We start from the raw sequence: 17630 nt of genomic DNA, 5'->3' as shown, positions 1-17630 counted from the left end.
TAAACGAAAAGCACTTTATGCACTTTTTAACTACTTGATTGCTGCTCCAGTGTCGTTTATCTATTTTTTGGTAGTTTTTTGAGTTTTTGTGATTTGAAAAATGAAAAAGAAATTAACCTTTTATCACCAAGCCTTACCACCAAGTCAGTTCAGTGGAAACTATATGCATGGAAATTCTTACATAGATCCTTTCTAACCCCTCATAAATTAGAACGAATATATAAGAAATGCATTGATTGTTGGAGACGAAAAATGCATACAAAGGCAGATTGGAAACATGTTTTTTATTGTCATTCACTGAATAAATATTGGTTTGAAATTAATTATTTCTTTGAAACAATTTTTAATGATACTTTTCAGTTAACTAAGTCATTAGTTTTGTTTAGTGTACCCATACCACAATGTGTCCGAAAAGTAAAATATCCTTTACTGTGGACATTGCTTGCCATTGCACGTAAACAGATATCAACTTACTGGAAGAATAAAGCCCCACCAACTTTTCAAGATTACAAGAAAATCACAGTCTTCATGTCTCAAATGGAAGTAGCAACCATAAAGAAAAGAACTGATAAGACAACATCATACATCACTTATTGGCAGAAAGTTGATGAAATATTGGACAAAACAAATTGCTCTGATTAGTCAGCACAGCATCTTAATACAAATCACATACTGTATATGGAAAAGTGATGTTATAAATTGTATACTTAGGCAATTGTATATAATTTCTTTTGTAAATAGTTGACTAGTTGATTATGTTATATTATTTTATGTTCCACTATTTATGATTCAATCTATTGAAATATTGAAAAAGTTTTAATAAAATTTCTTTGAGTAAATGTCACATGGTATCAGAATTGGAGAAATAATGCCCACAGTGGTAAAGAAATATGTGAAATGAAGAAATATTTTTTTATCTAGATTATATATGTTTAGAAGTATAATGTACAGTAAAAAAATGCATCCACTTAAATGACATTATTCTTCTTACAGCAAGGAATTTAATAGAAAATTTGAAGCTTTGGATCTAGGGTTCAGTTTATTTCTGAAAACAGCTGCAATAACCAAGAAGCCCAAAAAGGCACAGTGTGTAACACTTATACATATCACTGGGGAAGAAGTCTTATAGGTATGCATAGCTCTCACCATTCCATCCACAGGATGTGGAACATTCCCTCTCATAATGTGGAACAAGTGGGCAAAATTTGGAACACACACTAACAGCTTACTAACAACTTCAACTATGAACCTCACAGGATGATTAATATGTGTTACCTTGTACTTATTAAGTGTTATTTTGATGAATTAATATGATTCAATATTATTTCCCATGGGTATCAGTGAAAAATATTCTTATCACTGAATGTGGGACAGACCCTTTCCATGTGGAACGATGAGAAACATGGACATTTTAAGAATCAAAATGAGGAACTTTCTTCCTAATGAGGTACACTTCAGAGGTCGTAGGTATGTCATACCCTTCATTTACCTTAGGAAGGCCAAAACAAAATATCAGTAGTAGATGAAAAATGTAGTTATTATAAGTTGAGGGAGAACTTACAGTTTATTTACCATTTGTTCTTCTTACAGTGTGCGAGTGACTGTAGATGCTACTGTTAAGATAAAGAGATCGTCAAAATAATAAATTTGGTAAGCTGTGCAATCATTTAAAATATGCAATATGTTTTGTGGTACAAGGGAGGCTTTTAAAAGAAACAAATTTGATCTTATCAAAAGCTATAAATCTATAAGGAAGAAATGAAATTCCAAGTAATGACATGAATGGAATCACTGTCATTTGGCAAGTGGGTGATGCTGGTAATATTACCATGCCATGGTAATAAGGAGATATAGTGTGTATTTAACAGTCAAAAAGTTGAAAGTAATTCTGTTACAAATATGAAAAATAAATAAGGTATAAAATAAAGCTTACTTAAATGTAGAAATAGAGTTTAGCAATATGTGATTAGCATCCATACTAAATGACTGGCTTGAAAAATAAGGAATTTGCTTAATTGTCATGTTATTCTACAAAATCAGCAAGAATGTATGCATTTCACACTGTCAGCAAGAAAGCTGACTTCTTACAGATGTAGAAAAAATATAAAAAACAAGATGTATGCATTTCACATTGTTAGTAAGAAAGTTAACCTGCTTCCGTAAAGAATGGACAACAAGAAAACAATCTGTACATGTTTCTATCATATGACACCATTAAGCAAGGACGTTTGAATGGATATGCTTTCAAGTCAGCATTTGCACAAAGATGTTTCCTTAAAAGACAATACCAGCATTATTTGTCTACAGGATGATAACATATTTTTCTGCAAACACCAGCAAACAGATGTTTTCATACAAAGACCAAAATAAAATACCAAGGAGAAAAACAGGATGTAAAAACACTATAAAAAGACTATAGCAAATGAAATTGTTAGGAGAGGTATTTTGTACAGGAAAGTTATCATTTATGCTGAATGAGAAGTAAAAAGTGATACAGTGTAACTAAAGCTGCAACAGTAGTCCATGTAGTTTGTTATAAAAAGTTATTTATTGGTTACTGCTCTTAAAGTGACATATTTTGGTGCTATATCAGTGTATATTCTACATGTTTCTGTGGGGAACAGACTGTGAATGCAATTATAACTAGACTTCGATTTCAGCAGAATCCAGTCAGCAAGACCTTAGTGTCTTAAGAAGACTTTGGATCCATCACAGTAAGCAGCACCTTGATAATTAATTTTTCAATGGTGAGCCTAGCCTGCATTTGAAAACAGAAAGAGTGGTAAGGCCTACAGAGGGTCACTTCAGTCAAATTGCAGTAACTAACATTTGTACATATGTGTAAATCCTAAACAGAAGTACTAGAGTTTATGCAGCTTGTAGTGGTAAAGATTTTCAGACATCTGAATCTAGATTGAGTCTGCAGTGCAGGAAAGACGCAGTGCCAGAAATTCTCCAAGAAAGGTGAACACTAATTTTTCACAGCATCTTGCTGCCTGCTGTGTTTCACCCGCTTCTCGATAACAGCCTGGTCACCTGTTCTCTTGCTAAGTGGTAAGACCTTTTTCTGTGTCACATTTTTAGTATGGATGCTATTAGACAGAACTCAAGCAGGTGTAAGTAAAGCTTTACTCTAAATGTAGCAGAACAACCAGATAAAATATGGAGTAATCTGCAATGCTGGTATACACAGCACATTAGTAAATATAAAATCTTATTAGGGCAAGTTGATAGTAAGGCATTATGCAAATGTATTACAATATTTGATTGGTATCTCAAAGAAAACCATATGGGGTATGACAAATGTTTATTGTGTAAATCTTATGAAACTGCTTTCTGTGTATGTCATAAAAATACAGTGCATGTCATTATTCAAAGGTTAGAGTGTACAGACAAACATTTTAATGGTAAAGAACCAGGGAAAGTTAATATGCTTACATTATATACAGATGTTGAACTTTTATGTCCTGTCACCATATGTGAAAGGTTAATTTTAGAGTTACAACAATAGTCAAATCAATTACTGACAGAACCTATAGTATATCTTGTTACAAAAAATGCAATAAACATCTAAAAGGCAGACACAATGAGTTCAGGAAGTTTAGACAAGTTATAAAAACATTTTTCCAAAAGTGCATAGGTGTTTTAGATTCAGCAGAACAGGTTACTGAGAAATATCAGCAAGACCATGTAACATTACAGGAAACTCTTGAACAGCATTAACAGGATAAATAAAATAAATTAGCTGAACTGACAGACACTGGCTTCCTACATACAACAGCTGAGCTTAAAAAAAACATTGCAAAAGAGCAGGAAACTACAGCTGATCTGTAGAAAAAGGGCATATTTTACAATATACTTGTGTTTTGAAAATGGTTAAGCATACATGACAGGATGTGATGTATGGACAAATCATTTCCAAATGTTTTACTTTCATTCAATTAAAGCAATATATTTATCAGTACAACAGTAAAGTAGAGCATATGGCTGCCATTCTCCTAGCATAGTCAAAAGGTAAACAAAACAGTTCTAGTGCATACCAGTAAAAATCTGAAGTCACAAGATTGACATGTATGCATTTTTTTCATATAATGTACATCTGTTAAAATGCACAAGAAAAAAGGCAGACAACAGCAAATGTAAATCATGTTTTGAATTTTAAAAAGAAATAAAATCACAGATGGTATTAGTCAAGCAGTCTTTGTAAAATGAATGGCAGAGCAGTTAAATAAAAAAATACTGAAATCCAAGTTACAAAAATATGTAAGCTAATTGTAGTATAAATGCATAGTTATGCAAATCACAAATACTTATTATAATTCTAAGTGTTTTATAATTGCATTCTAATATCAAGCTGCAAGTGTATTAACAGATGATTAAAAGAAAATGCTAAAAGGGTTAATTATGGTCTACAGAGTCTAAAATGTGAGCTCGGATCTTCCCAGAGTGGATAAATAGTTACCGGAAATATTGAACTGATAAGGTAAAAAAAAAAAAAACAAGACTGATTGCCAGACAAGTGGCTTGAGTTTTTTCTAAAAGTTTATTGTTATTAAAACATAATTGTTAAATGTTCACATGCAACTCTATTTGGAAATTATAACAATACATCACAATTGTGCATACAATGGCTTGAGTTTTTTCTAAAAGTTTATTGTTATTAAAACATAATTGTTAAATGTTCACATGCAACTCTATTTGGAAATTATAACAATACATCACAATTGTGCATACATGTCACTGATAATCTGTTTTCAAGTAAATGTTAAAAGTAAAAAATTTCAGTTACATCAAGTACAGCCAACAGATGGGCTATAGTATACATACAGTTCAAATAAAGTATACAAGAGGGTAAAGGCAACAGAAAAAAAAATATATTCTGTCATTGAAGACAAAAAAATATTAAATCAGACAATGGTCCATAGTTTGTTAGTAACCTAATAAAGCAAATGTATAACCAAAGTTTTGGGCTGACTTACATTCTATTCTCACATCATAAAGCAAATAAACAATACTGCAATACTACAGGGGGAGGGGTACTTTCTCAGTTTTACACTGACCATATAATCAGTATTGCAAAAGGGTCTAAAATAGAGCTACAGGAAGAAAAATAATATATCATTCCCTCTTGACAATACTCTTTTGGGGGGAGGGGAAAACATGTATTAGTGCATTAGAAATACTGGTAAACAGATTAAATCTTACAGGCCAAGATATTTTATTCTTTAGTATTAAATTATATTTACAACCTGTTAAACTGTAAAGCTATAAAAGAGAGAGAGAGAGAGAGAGAGAGAGAGAGAGTAACTATATGTAAAAAATGAGCAATACTGGTCAATATTTTTAATATGTTTTTGGCAAGACAATGTTGGCATGCAAAAAGCATGAATGTTTCGAATTCCTGGGTATGTAGTTGCCTCTGGTGGCAATTCAACAAGATACTTCTAAGGAGACATAAGAATTTTCCAAGATTTTGCTTGATGTTAATGTTACTACATTTGTAAAATTAAACTAAATGTACTTTACAGTCTTTGTATGTACAAATACAAAGGAATTCAGTACAAATGAAATAAAAAAAAAATGGGTCCAAGGTACCTACTAGATTGAAATGCATGAGTATCAGTCTGTGCAGATATATACTGTATAGGACACATTGTAAAGTAACAAGTTCAAAAGTAATTTGTCAAGTTATAATTTTATCACTGGTATTTGGACCATCATTTTCTATTGGTTACCCCAGTTGGAGGAAAATTATACTAAAATATTGTACTCATAGAGCTAATGGACTAATATGTAAATACCATTCTTCAATGTATAAATCATCCCCCAGATTCAGCAAAGCTTGCATGGAGTGCAAGAAGAGTGTAGGAGCTTACGCCGGCAATATGTCTGCTGTGCGATCCAGGAACAGCCGGCAGAAGCTTGCACAAGAGCTGCTAAAGCTACTCTTGCACGGTCAGAGTCATGGTATGCAAATTACCTCATTTGCTGGTGAAAGCCATGCAAATGAGGTAAATTTGCGATCCAGGAAACACTAACCTGTCCATTGAAGATTAGTGTTAGCTGCAGAAATGTACTCCGTTGGTAACGGAGTACATTTCTGCAAATAGCTAAACGGAGCTATGACGGCTCCAAATAAAGGATGCATACAGTTGAGGAAGCATGCCAATGGCCAAATATAAGGCCATTGGCATTTTGAAATGTTTAAAAATATAAAAAATTTAACTTTTTTCCCCGATCTCCTGTGTTTAAGCATAGTGCAGCACCACTCAAACGTGCAGCTCTTATAAAAACAAGAACATAATTAAAAAAAAGCCAAAAATAGGCATTTTCACTAAAAAGCTTATTCTGCCTTGCAGGAGAATGTCAGGCTGAAGACAACATGGCCACTGACTAGTGGTTGCTAAGGGGAGGAAGCTCAGTGTGAGAGATGTAACCATGCATTACTAGGCAATCCTATGCAAATGAGGATAAGGATAGTGAATCCCAATTTTCCTCAGCATGTGAGGCATGTCCCAAGAGTGTAAGAGTAGGAGTAGATGAGTAGAAGAGTAGAATATAGGTCACATCATGAGGAGGTGTGTCAGACAGGCTGTAAGCTAATTGGAGCATAGTGGCTTGTGTTTGCCCTGTGTTGCTCAGGATTGCAAGAGGTGTGCCTACAGTTGTCCTATTTGAAAACCTGAAACCCAAGGTGCACACTGTTAAAAGATAGGAAACTCCTTGCAAACATGCACAGAGTGTGTGCGTGCATTTGTGCTTGTTTGTGCAGTGCTGCCCCCGAGCGGAAACAGAAAGGCAAAAGGAAGGAAAAGAAGTAGTAGGAAGTTAACCAATGAGAACTAGCAGAGCTGCCAGGTGAAATGTATCAGAATCAGCCAATTACACAGGCAGCAGACTAGCCCAGCCCAGCCCAGCACTTTAAACTCTGCAAACACCATTCTCCCCTGTTTTTTCTCAAGAACTCTGCAACACTGCAGTATACAAAGAGGGAAAGCTTAAAAAGCTTAAGTCAGACAAATGTTAGGGGCTGCTCTTGCCATCATAAACCAACATGTGCAAGGTGCTGAGGGTGGTGATGTTGTGAATGCTGCTGAGCAACCCACATTGAGGAGATGGAGAAGAGTGTACAGACCCAGCGTAACCTACCAGGGGCTACATGAGCTGGAGATAGTGGAGTGCTATAGGGTGGACAGAGACCTCCTACAGCAAATTGTTGAGCTGTGCCAGCCATGCCTCACACACAGAAACAACAGAGGGGAACCCATCCCAGTGGATTCCAAGGTATGTGTTGGCCTAAGAATAATAGCTACAGGTACCTTCCAAAGACCAACTGGTGATATGATGGGGATTTAACAGGCATCAGCATCCAGGGTACTCCACCAGTTCCTGGATGCCATGTCAGCACATGTCGGTGACCACATATATTTTCCCAATTCCCGTAAGGCATTGGCCAGCAATATGCATCTTTTCCACCAAATAACAGAATACCCTGAGGTAGTGGGTGCAATAGACTGCACGCACATATGCATCAAAGCACCACCCGGTGAGTGGGGTAGGGTCTACATCAACCGCAAGGGCTTCCCCTCCATCAACTGCCAGGTCATGTGTGATGCCCAGGGCATAATAATGAATGTGTGTGCTGGCTGCCTGGAAGCTATCATGATTCCCACATCTGGCATCTGATGCAGCTGTACCAGAGATTTGCCAATGGGGACATCCCTGATGGTCACCTAGTAGGGGATGCTGGATACGCACTGAAGTCGTGGCTGATGACACCCATCAGAAATGCACACACACCTGAACAAGAACTCCATAATGAGCACACGCACAAACAAGAAACATAATTGAGCATGTGATTGGGATGCTCAAGTCACGGTTCCAGTGCCTGGACACATCTGGTGGAGTCTTGCAGTACTCACCAACTACATGTACCCAAATTGTTATGGTATGTGCCATGCTACACAATATGATCCTGTGGAAACAGCTGCAGCAGGAACAGCATGGGGCAGGACCAAACAGCCCCCCACCATTGCCAAGGCCTGCACAGGCACAGCATGACTCGGAGGAGGAACAACCTGAGCCTGCCCCAGTAGGCAGAAGGAGGTGTGCCCAGTATGCCCTGGCCTTGGCAAAGAGGCAATTCATAGCACATACACTGACTCAGTAGGAACCCTGGAAATGACACCTCTCTCTAACTCACACATACAGTAAAAGGGATGCCTATCTTGACACTACCTGTTTTCAAACATGCATAGGGAGTGTACTATGTGCATCCAACATAGGCTGCCCTGCAGCACCACCTGAGGCATGAGTGCCCTATTTTAAGCAATATAAAGCACTGCTAAGCACATTTTACAAGTATTGAGCATATTTAAATACAATTGCGCATAGCTGTGCACCATGCTAACCAGCGCAACTTTGGGCAATGTCGGGCAAAGTCGGGCAAGTCGCGCAAAGTTGGGTAAACATGCTCACACCTGCTTTACTGTTCCTTAACCAGTCAGGTCTGCCCAGCAGAAAAATAAAAAGCAGTGACTGGGCTCGAACTCAGGATACTGTGCACTATAGTCACAGTACTGAACCACTAAGCCATGACAGCATTTCACTGGCACAGACACAACTTAAGTCACTCACACATACCAGTTGGGGGGGGGGTCACATACCTAACAGTCACAGCCAGCAGGACAATTGTAGACAAACAAACAAATGCTGTATCATGCCCTCTGAAGAGGCATATGGGTAACCTCCCCCCAGGCCTATGCAGACAGATAACAGCAGGCAAGGCAGTGTTTCGTGGGTTGGGTAGGCTATGAAGTCACAAACTAATATTTGTGTAATTGGAAGCTAAGGTCTGTAGTACAGTGGTATGCCTCAAGCCAGACTGAAATGGAGTACCTGACATAGCAGTGCAGGCCTAGCAAATGTGTATAAGTGTCAGGTGGACCCCTCATCCTATGTACACCCCACAGTGACAATCAGGTGTGCCCCCCGGGTAGAAATGTACAAATAATAGCTGTCCCCCCTGTATGTAGAAATGTTGATAAGTCTATGCAAATTGACTCATGGAAGCCCTGCAGGCACTGCATGCTTCCTGTCGATGTACAACACAAAGGTGAGCCCTGAAGTAAAAAACAACTTGATTTTTCACATACATATAGTATATATGCCCATAGTGGGCATGCTCACACACTTAAACAAATTTAGCAAATTTCAGTCAGCAACATACTGAAAGGTCATACTGGGCATGCTCACACACTTAGGCCATGGAGTATAGCAGTGGGCCACACATATCTGGCAGTTGCAGTTATTACTCCAGACACATGTCACTATTCACCAATCCTGCCTTGCGCACACAGTGATATGAAAACATACCCATATAATATATTGGACCCCTGTCATAATCAAACTATGTAATACAAGTACTTAAGATGTTCAAAGAAAGTTAAAATACAAAGAAGATCAATAAATCTCCGATCAGTATTATCAAGAAACAATGAGCACTCCTAACATTATCCAAGCCAAGCTCTGCCAAAAATATTGCCAAAGATTCCATAGAGAACCATGAAGCTTTCTTTAGCTATGTCATGAATATTAATGTAAACTCATATATGTTCTGAGTTAGTGCAAAGTGTAAATGAATACATGTACATGACTGACATTGCCAACATCTTGTCAGACAGGTTCATACATATTTACCCCCTCTCACTGACAAAAGGGCCCATTACCATACCTGGAGATTGTGAAAACCCAGAAATCACATATACAATGGTTAAATAGCTCTATCCAAACCTAAAAACATGGAGTCTATGGAATGACATGCTGTCTCTGGCTGTGTCATATGTGAACTCCAAAACAAACAGACCCTGCACCTGAACAGTCTGTTGAGACTCACCCTCTGTACAGGATATAAAACTGTTGAATGGGTTGCAGCAATGTTTGGCACACTCCACAAGTGTTGGTGCACAACAGACCATGGGAACTATTGTCCCATAAGCCTAATAAGCCTGATCTGCAAGGCCATGGAGTCCATCATTATGGAACTCATAAACAGAGCTATTGGGAGCCTACAAACACCCAGTCTTACCCATTTTGGTTTGGTCAGGGGCAGATCATGGTCCCTAAACCTGCTAGACAGTTTTCAAGGTGGCTACCCAGGACATACATCAATGAAATGAGCTCCACATGGCTTGCATAGACCTTGAAAAGCCCTTTTCCAACATCCCACACACATGTCGTATCCACAAAATCAAAAACCTCTGCATAAACATGTATGTCATCTGATGGATTGCCAACTGGGGCACAGATAGATCCCACAAGGTAAGAATTGTGGTCTCCCTGTTGGACTGTAAGCTGGTAACAACTGCTGTCCCCCATGGCTCAGTCCTGGGATCCCTCCTGTCTGGTGTATACTATTTAGAAGTACAGTCAAACACATGAGAGCTATGGTTAGCAAAGTTTGTTGATGACTGCAAAAAGGTTGTCATAATCGATGTTTGGGCAACAGAGACATCCTTAAAAAGGGTCTCAGTCAGACAGATGTGGTGTCAAAATTATGGCCTCGAGCTACAGTCATACAAATATCACATAGGTGCCAACACCCTAAATATGGAGGTAATAATAAGGGATCTATGGACACATGTGGATAGTCATCTCTACTTTCAGAAACACATTCACAAAGTGGTTAGAAAATCATGCTATGTGTTCCCACAAATTTCCAAAGTCTTAGCATGTAGGTCAAAGGAGGTTCCCTCTACTCATTAGTCATCAGACGCATCAGAGAGAACCACAACACGCCTGTGATGAATCTGACGAGGCACCTTCAGCAGCTGGAAAGACCACTGAAGTACCTCAACAAGAGGATTACTGGCCTCAAATAGTTGCCCCATGCAACAAGACTGAAGTAACTCAATCTGTACTCTGCTGCATACCATCTGCTCAGGTGATCTCTGCCCAACAGACAGGTCCATGTCCAATGCAGAACTGATGTACATGCTCTATCAGAAGTAAACCCAAGCTTACTGTGCCACATGCTCTAGGGATATAATCATCACAACAATAAATAGAACATGTTGGAGGGGTACATTACTAACTCACAGACTTCCCTTGCTTTGGAACAGGCTCCCGACCTACATTAAGCTGAGTCCCTCACTGACACTCTTCCAGAGGAGCCTTGATGAGTGTATGTGAAACTGAACTGTCACACCATGGATCACTTCATCAGCTCTACTACACAGAGGCATAGGGAACTAACCCCAGGTGTGGTGATAGCTGCACACTCTGGCCATACTAATATATGGCTTCAGGCAGATAGCCTATTACATACCTATGTACCTATATATGTAGGGGGAACACAGTATAATAAGCCAAAGATGGATGGGCAGAGATGTGTGTAAGAGGGTGACCATGACAGGGAGCCATCCAGGACTGTCCCACCCAGCACACATCCCAATGGCACAAAAGACATGAAGTGCCCATCTCACCCACTGTACATAATAGCCACCAGTATCTGTAAGCATTACAGTGTATGTGGTGCATGTGCCTGCTGTACAACATGACTGTACAATGAAGTACACATCTACTATCAGTAGACATGTACCTGTCACACAGGTTCATAGGTATGTAGTAGACTATCTTCATGAAGGCATATATTAGCCTAGGCAAGTTGTGCAGCTTTCACCAACCCATTGGTTAGTCTCCTAAGCCCTCATTCTAATAGTTAGTGCCCTAAGCCCCTTTCTCTTGGGGCTGCTGATGTGATCCCTGGCGTGAATTGTCTGTTTCCCATCCACTCATCAAGGTTCCTATTGAAGAGTGTCAGCAAGGGTCTCTGTCTGATGTACATTGGGACTCTGTTCCACAGTAAGGCAAGTCTCTGGGATGGTAGTCTATCCCACCAGCATGTTGTATTCATTGTTGTGATGAGGTTCATATCCCTGGAGTGTGTAGTGCAACTCAATTTTGTTTTCCTTAGATGGAGCATGTTCAACAGTTATGTGTTGGACATGGCTCTGTATGTTAGGTAGAGTTTGCCTCTGAGTAGGCGGTACGCAAAAGAGAACATATTTAGTTTTTTCCAGTTTTGTTGCATAACACAACTGTTTGAGGCCAGTAATCCTCTTGGTGAGGTACATCTGTGGTTTCTCCAACTCCTGGATATGCCTAGTCGAGTACATCCAAAATGGTGCATTGTACTCAATGATGGGTCTGATGCCTTAAGAGTAGAGAGCCACCACTACCTCTTTTGATCCTGATGCAAACCCTTTCTTGATTAGGTGGGCCACATAGGATTTCCTAATCACTTTGGCAACATGGTTGTCAAAGGAAAGATGACTATCTTCTTGTGTCCCCAGATCCCTTATTACCTTGTCAGTTTTTAGGGTGTAACACCTATGTGGTAGTTTGTGGATACTTTGTTTTCCCCAAAGGGGATTACTATGCATTTTTTTGCATTGAGCTTGAGGCCATGATTCTGACACCACACATCTGTCTCACAGAGTCCCTTCTGGAGAATATTTGTGTCATCCGGGGAATCTATTATGGCAAACACTTTACAGTTCCCAGCAAACTTAGTCAACCACAACCCTCCTGTGTTGACATGTACTTCTGAGAAGTATATACCAAACAGGAGGGGCCCCAAGACTGAACCCTGGGGGACACCAGTTGTTACCGGTTTAGGGTCTGACATGTAGCCAGCAACTCTTAATTTGTGGGATCTATTTGTGAGCCAGTTTTCAATCCATCTTGTGATGTATGGATTTATGCCCAGGTTGGTGAGTTCATCTATGATACCTGACTGGGAAATGATGTCAAAGGCCTTAGTGAGGTATAGGTAGGCTGTGTGGAGATTCTTTCAATCATCTGTAGCCTGGGTAACTGTCTCAAAGAAATCCACCCAGTTCAGTAGGCATGATCTGCATTTGACAAAGCCAAACTGGATGTGCTCAACTGTGTGAAGATTTCCAATGTCTTTATTGTTGACTTCCATTATGATTGGCTCCATTGCCTTGCAGATGAGACTCGTCAGCTCATAGAGCAGGAATGCCAAGGGTCTGTTGTGGCCCCACCCCTGGGAGTGGGAAGAATGTTGCTGTGCATCATTCTATGGGTACATATCCTGTAGAGAGGATGTAGAGAAAGGTGTAGGTATCCTTGATGAATATGGATACATCCCCACACTATGTGCTATGATCCAGGTTCTGATGCTGGAAGGTATGGAATGAGTAGTATCCTGGTAGTGCTGGTGTGCTCTCTGGAGCCTTGAAATAGGTTTCTGTTACTGCACAGATATCAATATTCTCCATACTGAGAAGTGCCTGGAGTGTGTGCATTTGGAGGCTGAGACTTCTGGCAATGAGTAGCATTTAGCTCACTTTGTGGTTATTTATTTTGGTTACGGGGTTTGGCTTGTCCTGACTGACTGGTGTTCCACACCTGAAGTCAATGCCTCATTGGTCCGATCTGACCATAAGCTAATTACCCTAGATATCCACATTCTGCCCCCACCCCCCATTAAGGAAACCATGGTAAACAATTTCTCCAAAGCCAACTTCATTCTTCTTAAGACAGAAATGGTGAACTTCATGACACCCATGCAGATGGACAATACAGATACGACTACTGAATCCTACACAATTGCACTTTATAAGCACTTACATGAGTGCATGGATTGTGCTATCCCAAACAGAACCAAGATGCTATCCTCCAAAAAAAGGAAGCCAATCTGGTGGTCCCCTGCCATAAACAAACTGTACAACAGAAGGAAGAAACTGCTGCAAAAGAGAGTAAAATCCCATGAGTGTAGGAGCTCCCTGGTCAGCCTCAGTAAAAAGCTGCGATCCCTGATAAAATCCTCCAAAGCTAGTTATGAAAACAAAATTGCCACTGATTCTAAAGACAACCACAAAGCATTCTATAGCTATGTCAAGAATCTCAATGGCAACACTCATAGTTACAGCACAATGGCACTAAATATACAGACCCAACTGATATTGCCAACATCCTGGCAGATAGGTTCAGTGCTAACTTTACCCCCCTTTCACCCATTAAAGAGCCCATCTCTATACCGGAAGAATGCAAAGTTCCTGTAATTATGGCTGTACAGGTAAAAACCACACTCTCCAAAGCCAGGAACACAGCATCCATGGGACCAGACAACATCCCAGGCTGCGTTATACATGAACTACAGAACGAACTGGCACCCCACCTAAGTACCATGTTCAATCATAGCCTCACCTCAGGCTTTGTGCCTGCTGAATGGCTCACAGCAACGGTTATCCCACTCCACAAGGGAGAAGCCACCACAGACCCTGGGAACTACCACCCCATTAGCCCGATGAGCCTGGTCTGCAAGGCCATGGAATGTATCATCATGGAACTTATAAACAAAGACATTGGAAATCTCCAAACTTTGGACACCACCCAGTTTGGGTTTGTAAAAGGCAGATCATGTCTCCTAAACCTGTCGACTTCTTTGAAGCAGTCACCAAAGCCATAAACAAGGGTAAGGTGGTTCACACAGCCTATCGAGATCTTGCCAAGGCTTTCGACACCATCCCCCACTCTGGAATTATAGATAAACTCACTAAACTAGGTATAAATCCTTATGTCACAAGATGGGTTGCCAACTGGCTCACTGACAGAAACCACACTGTGAAAGTAGCAGACTCCAAATCTGACTTCAGACCAGTGACAAGTGGAGTACCACAGTGTTCAGTCCTGGGTCCTCTCCTGTTTGGTATCTACTTCTCTGAAGTACTGGCTAACACAGATGGTCTTTGGCTAACGAAGTTCACAGCTGACTACAAACTAGGAGCCATAATCGAAACTCCTAATGATGTGGACATCATACAAAAGGTCCTCACTGAGACAGATGCCTGGTGTCAAAGCCATGGCCTCAAGCTCAATGCAAAAAAGTGCATTGTCAACCCCTTTGGTAAAAACTCTGTACCCATAAACTACAACATAGGCGGTAGTATACTTAACACCAAAAGTGTGATAAGAGACCTTGGGACACAAATGGACAGTAGTGTCTCCTTTGATAATCACTCCGCCACAGTAGTCAGGAAATCCTTCTAAGTGGCACACCTCATCACAAAAGGTTTCTCATCCAGAAATAAAGAGGTCATTGTTCCCCTCTACTCATCACTCATTAGACCCATTATAGAGTACAATGCCCCTTTTGGTATGTACCTCACAAGACATCTACAACAACTGGAAAGGCCACAGAAATACCTCACAAAGAGGATTACTGGCCTTAAACAGATGCCCTACACAGACCGTCTCAAAAAACTCCAGCTTTACTCCATCGCATATCGCCTACTCAGAGGTGATCTCTGCCTAACATACAAAGCTATGTCAAACCCAGAGCTGTTGGACATGCTCCACTTAAAGAAATCCCAATCCTTCTAAGCTACACACTCTAGGTACCTAAACCTTGTCCCCACAATAAACAGAATATGCCGGCAGGATAGATTCCTGTCCCAGAGACTTCCCATACTCCAGAATAAACTACCCTATATATATCAAACAAAGCTCCTCATTAGCACTCTTCAAGAGAAATCTTGATGATTGGATGGGAAATAGGAAACTCACCCCGGGGACCACCTCTGTGGCTCTGCTCGACAGTGGCACAGGAAAATAATTTTCTTGGGTGGCAAAAGCCAGGGTACCTTTTTAGGCTAGGCTTGTATAGTTCCCAGGGCCGATAGCCTAGTACCTACCTATGAACCTATGAACCTTTGAGCCTTGCCTAAAAAAGTAATATGGGGACAGCAAGAGCCTTGGCCAGTATTCAGAAGCATAGGGGAGACAGATGCAAACCATATCTAGTGAAGCAATGAGGCATGTCTATCATGTCATCCCAGGCAGACAGAGACTGGATACCCTTTGAATGAGACTAGAAGCTCAGCCAATTGTTGAAGTTTATCATCTTTCTGTTATATTGCAGTATCATGTAGGTGAAGGTAAGATGCTACTCAAGGTCAGGGTCATACCAGCCTGAGCTACATGATCATACAGCTACTATATATCTCTTGTCATGTCGTCCTGGGAGATATGTCTCAGATAATTTACACTGACATGTACAAAGACCACGTCATGTATGTACCTGTTATGGAGTGATCTAAGTGCTTGTGTTATGTGGCGAATCATAACACCTGACAGACAACTGACAGTAACCTTCCCCTTGTCCAGCCTAGTGAGTGGAACATCTGTTTACCTGACTATGGAGTCACCTATTACTAGTGTGTTGGGTATGTTGTTTTGCCTTAGGGCCTGTTGTGAGGCACACTGCTTTGATGTATTATGTGTTTTTTGGCATGTGCTTGGAGGTGCATGTTGCTTGCTTGTCTGCTTAGGAGGACACTCTCTCTTTTTCAGATTAATATTTGTATTCTCTGAGTATGGTAATGTGTATTTATGTGTGTGTTTTGCTGGTGCTTATTTTGTAGGTCTATGTGAGACTGTTGGTGTTGTGCTTGTATGACCCTACTCCTCTTGACTGTATTGTCCAGTATTGGGTTGACAGAGCTTAGCCACTGGTTTGACCCTTTGTGTGCCAGCATGTGGTGCATCAACCCATATATGATATGGTCATGGCCTATGCATACAATACACTCACAATACACCTAGTATGATAAGCCTGCTGAGGTTAGCAAATGTGAAAAAAACCTTTGGGCAAACTGTCAGCGAGTAATGTCTGTATTGCACCCTGTGACTCCATATTGCTTGCTGAAGTGTAAAGAAGTACTTAGTTTGGATTAAGAACCCCGCACTTGCCAACTGTGCATGTGTGTGTCTGTCTCTCCCTGGGGAGAGAGCAACCTTTTTGGGGACTACTCACACCCCTTAAAAGTGATATACTCATCTTTGTCAAGTGTGATGATCTCACCATCCTACAAATACACCTGTGGGAAAATGAAATCTCTGTAATGCGTATAGCGCATTGTGTAAATGCATACTGCTGTAGTATCATAATGTAGTTAGGTAGGAGTTTGAATCCTGCACTTGCCAAGTGTGTGTGTATGTGTCTCCCTGGGGAGGGAGCAACCTTTTTGGAGACTACTCACACCCCTTAAAAGTGATATACTCATCTTTGTCAAGTCTGATGATGTCACCATCCTACAAATATACCTGTGGTAAGGTGAAATCCCAGTAATGTGTATCGTGCATCATGTAAATGCATACTGCTGTAGTATCATAATGTAGTTAGGTAGGACTTTGAATCCTGCACTTGCTAACTGTGTGTGTGCTCCAGGTGTGTGAGAGTGTTTGACACCATTGGTCAATGTGGAGTGGGCTTTGATTTTTCTAGTGTATGACATATCACAATGACAACTGTATGTGCATAACACATGTAAGGTAGCTGTGGGGCAAAGCCATATACATACATGTGACCTCAATTATTTCATAGGTGGGTACTCTGCTTTCACCATGAAAGCATCTGTTATCTTTGCCAGAGCATGCTGGCGCTTTCCAGACCTTAGGTCACTTCTGTATGCTTGTGACAAGTTTAGCCACTGCAGTGATCCCTGGGCGACATCTTCTGTTTCACATCCACTCATCTCAGTTTCTATTGAAGAGTGTGAGTGAGGGTTTATGCTTGAGGTATATTTGAATCCTGTTCCAAA

The sequence above is a fragment of the Protopterus annectens genome, chromosome 6.part0 (genome assembly GCF_019279795.1).
Source record: "Protopterus annectens isolate FY-2018-M chromosome 6.part0, PAN1.0, whole genome shotgun sequence".
NCBI lineage: Eukaryota > Metazoa > Chordata > Ceratodontiformes > Protopteridae > Protopterus > Protopterus annectens.
This window is presented reverse-complemented; position numbering follows the sequence as displayed.